Genomic DNA, 13808 nt, shown 5'->3' with positions numbered 1-13808 from the left:
CTTTGCTACCTTGAGACAGAGTGAGGCTCTATCTCAAAAAAGAAAAATGTTCATAACCAAAATTACTCCTGAAAAAATTTAAATTTATTCCCAAACTACAGTCTGTATTCAGTCTATTTTTACTTTTTTTTCTTTTGAGACAGAGTCTCAGTGTGTGACCCTGATTGGCCTCCCTCCCAAAGCAGTGGAGATTCTGCTGGGGTTAAGGTGTATACCTACCACACTATTCCTGCCTCATCTTTTATAAATACCATCTGTATCCTATAACACTATACCAATATATTTAAAATTTGCGCAGATTAAATGAATATATGATGTGGCCATCACTGTAAACATCATTTTTCACATGCAGTCATTCATTAATAAGTGTATTTTAAAAGTTGATCCTGCTGTGATCTAATTTGTTGAATCCTAATACCCTGTCTTAAGCAGGAAAGTAACTCACTTTACCAGAAGCGAGGCAGTTCCTAGAGCCTGACATTCCTACTAACCGGCAGCCTGGCTCGCAGCTCGCATGGTAATGAGTGTTGGAACAACTTCCTGAACGCCTGTACTGTTACTTGCTACTACAGAGATGGCAGGTCTTCACTTCCCCACAAATATTTTGGGGAAATCAATTGGAGAAGTGTTATGTTTAAACATTTGCTACCTTTCTGGAGACAGCAGATGGACATTGTTGATGACCGAAGACTTGATTGAGGGACTTCCATGGAAGGCAAGATGTCATGGAAGGAAACCAGACACAGTTAATGAGAGGATTCTGGATACCACTAGGTCCACACGAATATTTCCGTAGACTGCCATTATGGGTCATGGAGAGTCCATCTCTGAGGCCATTCCTGTAGGCCCTCCAGCTGCTGGGGTGACAGGTGGCTGAGGTCTGCCCACTGCTGGGGATACTGGGAGATCTTCCCTGGCCAGTTACAGAGGAAGTCTTCACCACCAGGTGTGATGTGTATGATACTGGCAAGTTGTCATGTGCTGCTCAAGGTTATAGGGGAGCTGGCTTCGGAAGCAGCATAGTCCCTGATTTTAGACCTGATATCATTTGCCTCCAACTAAACTCTAAGGTCTCTTATCTGATGGTGGGCTAACCTCTATAACTCCTACAGGGAAGGAAGTGAATGGCAAAATAGCCCGAGTGAAAACATGTGTCACTGGGAACAGATGGAAGGCAAGCTATTTCCAACAGTGTACCCCGTGATATAAAAATGTCTGCAATTGGAAAGTTCAGCAACAGCAAGCTCACCAGTGGCGAGAAAGCACAGTAGGAAGCTAGTCTCAGCTTCCGAGGTAGATTTCTCTTGGTATTTATAAGCCCCTGGTTTGATTGTAGTATCTTTACTTGCTCTGTCAATCAGGTCACTCCAGTCCTCTCTGCTGGATAATGTACACTCCTATTTTGATGCTTTGTTATCTATTTGTGGCTTCCATCTCTGTAGTTGAGTTTTATTTTTTACTCTTTGCTCTTTGGGTGCCCATCATACAGTTCCCAAATAAATACACAGACACTTATTCTTTCTTATGAATGCCCGGCATTGGCTTGACTTGTTTCTAGTCAGCTTTTCTTTTTCTTTTTTTAAAATTATTGTTATTATTTTATTTTTTATTGTTTATATTGAGCTATATATTTTTCTCCACTTCTCTCCCTTCCTCTCCCCTCCCCTTCCACCCTCTCCCATGGTCCCCATTCTCCCAATTTATTCAGGAGATCTTCCCATGTAGATTAGATTCATGTATGTCTCTCTTAGGGTCCTCATTGTTGTCTAGGTTCTCTAAAATTATGAATTGTAGGATGGTTTTTTTTTTAGGTATAAAAGCCGCTTGTGAGTGAGTACATATGATATTTGTCTTTCTCAGGCTGGGTTACCTCACTCAATATGATGTTTTCTAGATCAATCCATTTGCCCACAAATTTCAAGATGTCATTGTTTTTCCCTGCTGTATAGTACTCCACTGTGTAAATGTACCACATTTTCCTTATCCATTCTTTGATCGAAGGGCATTTAGGTTGTTTTCAGGTTCTTAGCCAGCTTTTCTTAAATTATCCTATGTACCTTTTGCCTCTGGGCTTTTCTCTTTCTCTATTGTATATAACTTTATTTCCTTCTTACTCCATTGCTGGTTATGTAGTTGGGTGGCTGGTCCCTTATGTCCTCCTCTCCTTTTCTTGCTCCTGCCTCTTCTTGCTTCTATTTATTCTCTCTGCCTGGCAGCCCTGCTTATCCTTCTCCTGCTATTGACTGTTCAGTTCTTTATTAGACTAATCAGGTGTTTTAGGCAGGCAAAGTAACACAACTTCACATAGTTAACAAGTGTAGCAAAAATAATGTAACACACATTTTCATCATTAAACAAATACTTCACAGCATAAGCAAATGTAACACATCTTCAACTAATATTCCAAAACACATCTCTCTACATTCTCTTCAATAAACTCACTCATTCAAAACTGAAAGTACAGTTATTGCAGTTGTTTCTTTAGACTGCACAGAACACCTGGCCTGACTATGAAAATGCTACTCCCAGAGGCTAACTTCAAGAACTTGTTCTTATGTCACCGGATCTAACAGTGATGAGAAGCTGATTTGAAAGGACAATGAGAAGTACTGTCATCTCTTGATGTTCAGCCTTTGCTGCAGCCACTAGGGCAACAGCACACGACAGGAAGAGGCCTGTCACTTTAGAGAGAATTAAACATCAAAAAAAAAAAAAAACCAAATCAAAACAAACAAACAAAAACCTGTATCACCAACTTGTCCTCACATCTTCCTCCTCTGTCTCCTTTTCTTCCTTCCTCTTTTTTACTCCCCCTTCTCTTCCTTTTCCTGTTCCTCCTTCTCCACTTCTTCCCTCTTCTCCTTCTCCTTTTCCTCCAGACACACCTTTCCCTCACATACGCTCACCCCCCCTATATGTCCAAATGCTTGATATTTAGATTTATTTACGCATAGATTCTGACCCCAGGTGGATCCTGGGCAAATTATTCATAGTTCATTTTACTCAGCTCTAGTGAGGGGGGGAAACCAATCACCAATACCCCTACTCTTAGGACTGTACTGGGAAGTGAACAAAAATATCTACATGTATATCTATACCTATATCTCTCAGTGTATTTGCCTGTCATGAGATAAACAATAAATATTATCTTTTATTATTCCTATTTTTGCAGTTATATGTTGCTTTGCAGTCTCCAGTTTTTAATTTCTATTATATTCTGTGATTATTTGCTCATATCAGGAATATATTTCTAATGTAAAATTGGATGATGGGACTAACTTCCATTTTATAGACAATATAATTACCAATATGATTTTAGTATCTACTCCACCTTTGTTTATTTTCTTAGTAAACATGAAGAAATATTACTCAAGTTGCTAAACCTAAGACCTAAACTTAGGATTTATTTCTTTCACTTGAATTTAGATAAAGGAGCAAGTTATTTTATTTATTTATTTATTTTTTTTGCTAAGTGGAAGGGGCAGAAGAGATCAGCAAAGATTCCCTACAAAATGCACATTTCCAACTCCCTTGAGGAGTTTTAATACACGTCTGTTTGCTGTTGCTGCAACAGAGTGCCACAGGCTGGAGAGCTTATAAATGGTAGCATTTACTTGGCTCACCCATTCTGGAGGTGGGGGAATCTAAGAACCCAGCACTGGCATCTGATGAGGCCCTCCATGATATAAAGGGCAGCTAGTGAGCACCGTACAATCTGTAACAACTTCACTCCTGTGGTAAGGGAACCATTCCCACGGTAACAACACCAGTCCATCCAAGACCCAATTCCCACTTATTTGGCTACAAGTCCTAACTATTAGTTGTTGGCTATTAGTACATTTTGGACACAGTGAACATCCAGCCACAGCCACATGCTCACTAATCTCTGAACTGTCAAACAAAACTTACTGAGTTATTTCGTCACCGCAATGGTGCTTCACAGAGCTTCCCACTTCCAGTGGGAGTTGCCACAGCTCTGTAAACTCAAAGAGAATTTTAACAGGGTGATCAGGAAAACAAGGCTCCTCTGAGCTTTGTGAAACTAAACCACTTATTCTTGTTGACCACATCAATAAGAGCTTGCACCATGAGAACTCACTGTACCCCAGCCTTGTCCCAAGCATTTTATGTACTCCATCAATAGTCATCTTAATGAATAATTAGCTAACTAAAATCCAAGAGAACATACCATGATATTTCATCTCTGCACAGGCCAGCTAATCATAATTACCTAATCAATCCTCTATTGTTGGACATCGTACTGTTTTTCTTTTCTGCCATACAAAATTCAGTGAGCCCTTTAATGATTCACCTGGATAACTCTTAGGGGAAACTCATGCATGTGCAATTGCTAAATAAAAGAACATACATGCCTTACAGCTTGATTCCTAATTAGTTTTTTAATGTCTACATAATAGATTGCTCCAACGTTAAGAGTAGGGGCCTTCCAGTTCCTTCCTAGCTTTTGGAGAACAAGGGAGGCTGGAAGTGTGTATTATGTGGATATGATTTTCCTAAGTAAACAAAGGCAGAGGACATAGTCCCTTCTCCACACCCCCTCCCCGATTTATGCCCCTCCCTTCCCTTTATTCCCCTCCCCTCCCCTTTGTCCTTCATTTCTCAGGCTTTTGTGTCTCCTAAGGGAAGAGTTGTCAGGAGGATTAAGGCAAGTTGGTAGCCAGACTGGTTCAGCACCTGCAGACACTAAACCCTGGATCTCAGGTAACAGAGTTGAGGGATCCTGTTGCAATAGAGGAAGGAAGGTCTCCCTAAGGTTGATGTCTGATGGTACTGAAAATAAAAAACGAACTCTTTCTGTTGTTGCCCTGAAAGGTGTGTGTTCCTGAGGCTGTTGCTCTGCGGTGATTTACATATTTTCTCGGTACTCTTATATGGAACAAAGCAGTTAGCTGTTCTCACACTGGGCATTTTCGATGGAACTGCGTGAGCCACTCCACAAGGCTCCTAACAAGCTTGGGGCTTCTGATTGTGATTGCAGCCGCACACAACAGGGGCTCTCTAACACCAGGGAGACCTCCATCTCCCTGAACTCCAGTGAAACACAGGTAAGTGAGGGAGGGGGATTGCTGAGCCAGGGCTCAAGCAAAGCTGACCACCTGCAAAACAGCCAAGGGAATACCAGGAGAAACAACCGGCTACAAAAGCTTGTATCCTCTCTGAGAGGAATGATGAGGGATTATCCTTCCAGGCTGGCTACTTTGTTGTTTGGTGACAACACATGTTATTAGGGGTTCTCTCAACTTCTGAGTCTCAAAAGTCCCTTTCTACATCAATAAATTACTCAGAACTTCAAAACAGATCTCTGTAGTGATATTTCATTTGCATTTTAATAAATAAAGCTTGCCTGAAGTTCAGAGAGTAAAACAGCCACACTGCTCAGTCTTAAAGACCAGGCAGTGGTGACACACACCTTCAATCCCAGTAGTCACACTAGTTTGCCATAGAAACTGGGTGATAGTGGTGCACACCTTTAATCCCAGCATGGAGAGGAATATACAAGGGGAAGAGACAACTCTAACATACAGTCTCATTCTGAGATTTCTGGAAGCAGGATTGGCATTTTGGACTGAGGTAAGAAATAGTGGCTGACTGTTTTGCTTTTCTGATCTTCAGGTTGAACCCCAATAGCTATTTCTGTTTTTTTTTTTTTATTAATCATGTCAGCGATCAACAAGAAACCCTGTCTCAAACTAGGTAGAAAGCAAAGACCAACATTCGAGGTTGTGCTATGACTTTAACATCTTCACTGTGGCTGTGGCTTTTGCATGTGCACATGAACACACAGAGACACACAAATAAAAATTAATAATGAACCTATTGAACTTCTCTAGGAAATGCCAGCATTTGGATTTATAAACCAAATTTACTTGTTTATTTCTTTATTAGCAGAATCTTGAAAAATCTTTGTAGTTCAGGTTGGCCTTGATCTTGAGGCAATTCTTTCTCTTCAGACTTCCAAGTTTCAGGACCCCAGGCATGAGCCATCACGACCATGTTAATTTCCTTACTGACAGTGACAAAAAGCATTTGATACATTTTTGGGGACAGCAGATTGCATCCATTGACTGTGCATTTTTTCACAGAGCTGCCCCACATGTATGTTTTTAACATTGACTGTTTTTCTGCGGTTTCTGTAATTTGCTAGTGAGATATATTAAAGCATATTTTTAAAATATGGGTCTTCATGAATATAGATAAACATCACTGGCCTGTAATAAGCAGAGAGGCAGCACCATAGCTTATGATCTTAGCAATTCCTTACATTTTTTTTTACTTAATTTACAGACTCCAAGCCCTAGGTTGCATACAACACCCAAGTGTAAATACTAGGGATGTGGACAAAGGCAGAGAAACTCAAACTGTAGAACACTGTGAAGCAACAGACAGTGCATCTCTTGCAATTTCACCAGAAATCATGCTTTTCCTCCCACTCCAGGTTCCCAGCAGTCTGTGTTCACAGGCGGCCACAGGAAGGGTTTACAGAGCAGGCTGCAGACACCCTTCCCCCTGCTTCTTCCAGGTGCTATTTCAAAGCAAGATAAAGGCACTTTGCATCTGCAGAGCACTTTACAGCTTCGAGCACATTCACTTATCTCATTTGGTCCTCACATAAGGAAGCAGCACTTTGGCTCCTTAAGAGCTCAGTGTTATCAGAGAAGAAATATGAGGCCCAGCCACCCTCACCCAAAGTTATAGAAGAAACATAACTCAATTACTATAAACATTACTCGACACACAGCAGGCCTCAAGTGGTAGGAGCTGCTTGTCCTAGGTTTCTATTGCTATGATAAAGCACCAGGACCAAAATAACTTGGGTGAGGAAATGGTTTCTTTCAGCTTACAACTCTCAGGTCACACTCCATCACTGAAAGAAGCAAGAGCTCAGGGCAGGACCCCAGCAATAGTACTGAAGCAGAGACCGTGGAGGAACTGGAGGAACACTGATTATTGGCTTGCTTCCCATGGCGTGCTCAGTTGGCTTCCTACACACTCCAGAACCGTTTGTCCAAAGGTGGCACCTTGGTTCCTATCCCATCAGTCATTAATGAAGAAAATTCCCCATAGGCTTGCCTTTAGGCAATCTGATTGAGGTATTTTCTCAACTGAGGTTCCTCTTCCGAGATAACTCTAGCTTGTGTGAAGTTGACAAGAAACAAACAAAAAAACACCTATAAGACCAACCAGAACACTGCTGCTATCATTATTACCATCCCCTGTCACCTTCACCAAACTAAAGCTTCCTGGCTAGCTGCAGACAGCACGTACTTCAGCCACTTAATCCTCATCCTTTACCTCCTAAGAATAAGGACATCCTGTTTATATCATGCTGCTGCTGAGGGCCATGCTGGTGCCTGTGGGCCGTGAGGGAGCCAAGTGCCGTGTTGATGTTCACGGTCTGTACTGCAGCCCAGAGACCATGTTGAGATGCGTGGTCCCGTGCTGTCACCAGAGACCATGTGAAAGTCCGTGATCTTTGCTGCTGCTGATGGTAGGAAGCAAGGAAGGTGTCAATGACTACAGACTCACCCAGTTGAGAAGGAGAGACAGCGAAGGCGTCTGTGACAATCTCTCCCTGCCCCCACGCCCAAAAGAAACAGTCTAGACAGCAGCATTGAAGAGGACTCTGAAAAATTGTGCTAGAAATGCTGAAGTGTAGGTCTTCACAGATGACGGCTCCTGGCAGAGTGAGAGAAAACTCGGTTTTCTTTAAGGGTTTGGCCACTGGGAGTTTGACCATGCTCCAGTGGCGATAAGGGCAACACAGATTGGACCTTTTTTTTAAACATTGCTCCTTTTCTTTTCCTTGGGCAAGGTCATGGTGGTGGGGTGGATCTAGTAGAACTGGAAAGTGAATGTGATCAGGGTGCATTGTGTGAAGCTCCCAAATAATCAATAGAAATATCATGTTTAAAAAAAGAAAATAAGAAATTCTCCTACGTAGCCACAATACTGTTATCTACCTTATCAGTGATTTCCTAGCATCATATAATCCCATCTTATATTAATATAACTATCTGAATTCTTTCCTAAATGCCTTTAATGGTGATGGTCTTCAACTACAAATCAAGACATGTACTTTTTTATCTGGCCCTTATGTCTTGTATTTTTGTTGTTGTAATTGTGTTTTTAATTTTTAGGTTACTTTCCACCACTGTTGTTTTTAATTGACTGACTTTTTGTATCTGTTCATTAGTATTACTATGTATTTATTTATTTGTAAGTATGTGTATACCATGGCCTGCCTGTGGAGATCAGAGAACCACACACGGGAGGTGGCTGTTTCTTTCCATCATGTAGGTCATGGAGATTGAACTCAGGTTGTCAGGGTTGGAGCAAGTACCTGCTCAGTCATCTCATCAGCTCCAACATTGACCTTTGGAAGATGACAAGCAAGTTCTTATTCTTTTTTAACATTTCTGCATTCTGTGTTTCTAAGGCTGATAATACTTTTTTTTTTACACTTCTGCCCTCAAAATTTCCAACAAAGCAAACTTTTGTTAAATGTCAAATCCCTAGCTAAAAAGCACAGACTATAAACCAATAGAGAAGCTGTTATGGGACAAGACCTCTCCTGGGAGACATAACCCCCATGTCTACTCACCCCAGAGAGGGAGGCCACAACAGACTGAACTACCAGTACTGCCAAAGTCCATCAGTTTTCCTGGGGTAACTTACAGGGATATGTGAGAAGGGTTACTTACAAAAGCATAAACGACTCCGAGACAGCTGCACCATCAAGGCCCACTCCGCATGGGTGACAACTCACAAACGCTGGGAATCTGGAGCGCACTGCACAGCCTGCAGACAGCTCGACAAGCTGGAGAGTGTCCCTTCCAAGTGACTCAGTTAGTCTCAACCTCTTCTAGGAAGCTTGGCTGGTTTCTGTTTCTTCCAGGCAGCTGGTCTGGTCTCAGAGTCTTTCAGCTTAGCTTCCCTGGGTCTGAGAGGTACTCTCAGTTTTTAGTGCTTAGTTTGGCAGGGAGAGGCCTAGTGAATCTGGTCAGTTTCAGGGACTTCCTAAAACTATCTTTAGTTGTTAATCTTCTTGTTTAAGGTTGAGATTGAATGCATCAATCTCAGAGAAACATTAATATAACAGAGGTCCTCATCTTTAGCTCTACTGTTAATGTATAATATTTTCTTAATCATAGAAAAATTAACATGAGCTCAGTGTGTAGGAAAAAGAAATCTGGAGACATTACATTCTTGGAATCTATTGGGTGTAAAAGTTTGCAGATGGTGTTTTCAGATTTGGCTAAAAATTTATTCACAAGCATGAATTTTGGGAAAATCTAAGCACTCGGTTTTATGTTTTTTTTTTTTTTTGTAAACTTTGCCAGTGACATAAATTCTCCCATTTTTACTAGATTTGGCAAATCTGTCTAGATAGTAGCACTTTTACTCTACTGTGGAGGTGATATTTGGAGAAGTCTTGGAGTTCTGCCTACTTGAAAGTCCCGGAAGCATATGAGCTGCTCTCCACTACAAAGCTGTCACACTGCTTTTACAAAACCAAGGAGTTTACTCCACTAGTGCACTTTATCCTCCTCTAATAATACATAATTAACACCTAGAGCCTGCTCTCGTCACAAGCAGAAAAACTCCTAGGAAACAATGGAAGACCTAACGCCAAAACTAAAGCAGTGTGTGCTGAACTCTGACTTAGGGTAGCTCAGTAGAAAGCAGGTAGGATAGGGATGTAAAGACGCTCCAGGGTGAGCAGTGGCTGCTCTTTCAGAGGATCCGGGTTCAATTCTCAACACCACATGGCTGCTTATAACCATCTGTAACTCCAGTCCAGGGAATCAAACTCCCTCTTCTGGCTTCTAGGGGCACCAGGCATACAGATACTTACATATAGGCAAAATATTTATACACATAAAATAAAAATAAATAAATCTTAGATCATAAAGTAGGGAAGTTTTATAAGATTCAGCTGTGTAGTAGTTTCTAAATGTGTTATTCATAATACACATTGACCAAACGCTGAGATTTACTTATGTTTCTACCACTTTTTCCTCCTGAGACAGGATCTCTAGCCCAAATGGGGCTTGAATTCATTGTGTTGTTGAGGCTGAGCTTGAACTTCTGTCCTCCCTCCTCTACCTCTCACGTTCTGGGATTACCAGTATATGCTGCTACACTTGGTTTAAATGGTACCAGGGAATTAAACCCAGTATTTCATGCATGCCAGACAAACACTCTGCCCTAGCCCTATTTCTACCACTTCTCTATATTTTATTTTTATTTTACTTATTCTTTCTTGCAAGCATTTTTGCTTAATTTAGCTGCATAAGCTACCTAGGTATTCTGCAAGATATATTATGATTAAATCTGCCAATAACATGAGGAAATTTGCCCTCATAAAGATCTCGTGGGCAGTTATTCTCAAGGGAATACAGTACATAACAAAATAGTGTGCATGGAAGCCCCAATGAGCATGCACAGTCAGGAAGGCTTCAAGGGCAAGAGGGTGACTTGAATGGGTCTTGAGCTTAGACAAAGGTAAGAAACCAGGAAAGAGGAGGAAGAAATGCAGACTCACAGCCAAGACCTGAGACAAGTTGGGACAGTTAGTGGGGAACATGCATCTCTTGTCTTTAGGAACACAATGCATGAGGTGACAGGAGAAGCATGATCTAGGACTGAGCTAGGATTGAGCTAGGGCAGTGGTTCTCAACCTGTGGGTCACGACCCCTTTGAGGATCAAATGACCCTTTCACAGGGGTCGCATGTCAAACATCCTGCATATCAGATTTTTACATTATGATTCATAAGAATAACAAAACTATAGTTTTGAAGTAGCAACAAAAATATTTTATGGTTGGGGTCACCACAACTAGAAGAACTATATTAAAGAGTTGAAGTGTTAGGAAAGTCTAGATCCACTGTTCTACAGGGATACTAAAAAAGTGTGTGTGTGTGTGTGTGTGTGTGTGTGTGTGTGTGTGTGTGTGTGTGGTGTGTGTGGCGGGGAGTAGGGGCAGAGAGACAGAGAAGCTAAAGACTCAACCAACTCCAGAAGAGAAGAGGAAAGTCTCATGACGACAGTTGACACAATCAGCAGCTGGAAGCATCTACCATGCATGCTGCAGCTAAATAATGAATCTTCACTATAGATCATAAATTTTAGTCCAATTATAATAAATAATTTATACTTTGGGTCTGGCTACTTTTGGTGAGTGATGATTTTATTTGCAAGTTTTTTTTTTAAAAAAATAAAGTTCATTTAAAATAAATCTATAAACAACTTAAACATAATTATAAATAATTATATTTACTATTCTCAGAGAAAAGAGTATAAGAAAGAATAAGAAAACACTCATTGCAATGAACAAATTCAGGGATTCTAATCAGTGAAGTCTACATACACAAAAAGATACACCGAAGACTTCACAGAAGTATAGGAAGAGGAAGCAGGAGACAAACACCTCTGTCAGAGAAACCGATACCTACAGAGTTGATTGACAGGTATAATGTTCAGGTGATAAATTTTCAGATGAGAAGGAAGAGGATGAAGCAGCAGCAATATTTTAGCCATGACTGGTCTGCCGAGCGATAATAGATGATGAGGATGAATATAGAAAAAGAAGAAGAAATCTAAAAGCAGCAGCCGCCACCAGCACACCAGAAAAGCTGCGGAACGGCAATGAAGAAAACACTCCGAAAAGTAGCAATGAGGAAAAGCAGATTTTCCAGAAAAGAATGTTAACGAAGACGGGTTGATTTCTTGTCAACAACAGATGTCAGAAGTCAATGCAGGAAGTAATGTACTTTAAAGAACTGGGGGACGTAACTGTACCCAGAGTTCTGTACTCCACTACACATCCACCTAGCGAGAGAATAAGTCTACTTAAGAAGTCCACAACCAGAAATCATTTGCTGCCTACAGTGCTTCACTGAGAGAACCACTAAGAGTGAACCTTATGAAGAAAAGTAGGAAATCTCGAGGAAGTGGTGGCTACATAAACCAGCGGTTGGGGCTTGGAAGGTGTGTAAGTGGTTAAGAGGGTTGCTGCTCTTTCAGGGAATGGAGTTCAGTATCTAGCACCCATGTTGGGCTCCTCACAACCACCTGTGACCCCAGTTCTAATGGATCTGATGCCCTCATCTGGCCTCCTCAGAAACACACACACACACACACACACACACACACACACACACACACGCACACACACACACTAAAATAAAACGTGGGTAAATAGGGATTGTACAGAAATGCTGGTATATTTTCTGAACTTTAAAACATTTTTCCTATTACAAAATGGTAATAACAGCAAGGAAGAACGGTGCTTCTGTTTCATAAGAAGATGGAGAAACTAGGGAACTGTAAGATGAAGAGTAATCACTAAACATGGAAATGTTTCTGTAACTTCCCAGCTGATACAGGTAAGAAAATGGACTGAAGCAGCACGTATCAGCCTCCCCAGGCAGGAAGGAAGGGCTGCAACAGGAAGTGGATAGAGGGATGACTTTCTGGTTTGCTGACAGCATCTCAGCTCTCCACTGTGCTGGTCACAAAGACAGAAATATCATAAACACCTGTGACATTGGGGGCTGCAAGGGGGAGAATCTGGAAAGTGTGTATTACAGAACATTAAAAAGGGGGACTGAATAAAGTAAATTAAAAAAGAGAAAGCAGAGAAGGCGGATAACAGGAAGAAGAGAAAGAGAAAAAGAAGGAGGAGGGGGAAGAAAAAAGGAAGGGGAGGAAGATGAGACAGGAAGAAAAATGCCTGCCTTCAGGGGAGATTTCCCTCCTTTCCCCCCTCCTCTTCTCTTCCTTCCCCTACTCTTTCTCTTCCTCTTTCTCCTCCTTCTCCTCCTCCTTTCTCCTCCTCTTTCTCCTCTTCCTTCTTCTCTTTCTCCTCCTCCTTTCCCTCCTCTTTCTCCTCGTCGTTCTCCTCTTTCTTCTCCTTTCCCTTCTCCTCCTCCTCCTCCTCTCTTTCCTGCTATGATCCCAGGCATGCTTTGTTCTGCAGTCATAGCAGCCTTATCTCCGACTCTTCCTCTGCAAAATTAACATTCCTCTGCTTCCTTGGTAACAAGAGCCAAAGTGGATAGTCCAGAATAACCTCATTTTTAGGTCCTTAAATAAATTATATCTGCTAAATTCCTTCTGCAAATGAGAAAAATCCAAGCTCCAGAGGTTGCGAAGAAACTCTGGAAGGCCATCGTGAGTTATCATGGGCCATCTTGATTTCAACACTGAAAAATCTACAATCCATAAAGTCTGCAGTCCCAGACCAACTTGGGGTTGTTTGCACATTCCTTATGCTTCTCTGAAATAGATACTACAGCACTGGGAAGTCCTGCTCCTGAGAGCCCCTCCAGCCTAGGCAAGCAGTCTATGGTTTTAGCATATGGTCCTAGAAATAATTGTCCCCATTCACTGCTTCCCAAGAAGAAATGATTGCCAAATGTCTGGAACGCAGGCCACAGGCAAAACAGTACTGGAGGGTAGGGAGGTAACAGGGAGGTAGAATGCTTGTCTAGGACCCAAAAAGCCATGGGTTCAAACCCCAGAAACACCACTAAAATGGAACTGGAGAGTTGTTGTGAGAACAAGCAGGTTGCAGGCAATCGCCAATGATCAAACTCTGCAAGTAAAGACAAAGGCCAAAAGATTCAACAGTACAAATCTTAGCAATGACAGCCAGTTGCTCTGAAATGTCTCATAGTGAGGGTAAAGGGACAGGTGAATTACTGCTGATGCCACTAAGACAAAGTGAGGGCCTCCCTTTTGTTCGCCCAGACCATTTTCAACTGTGAGAACTTACTAGAAA

The sequence above is a fragment of the Microtus oregoni genome, unplaced genomic scaffold, assembly GCF_018167655.1.
Source record: "Microtus oregoni isolate MIOR12 unplaced genomic scaffold, Mior012 000002F_ref0000024, whole genome shotgun sequence".
Lineage (NCBI taxonomy): Eukaryota > Metazoa > Chordata > Mammalia > Rodentia > Cricetidae > Microtus > Microtus oregoni.
This window is presented reverse-complemented; position numbering follows the sequence as displayed.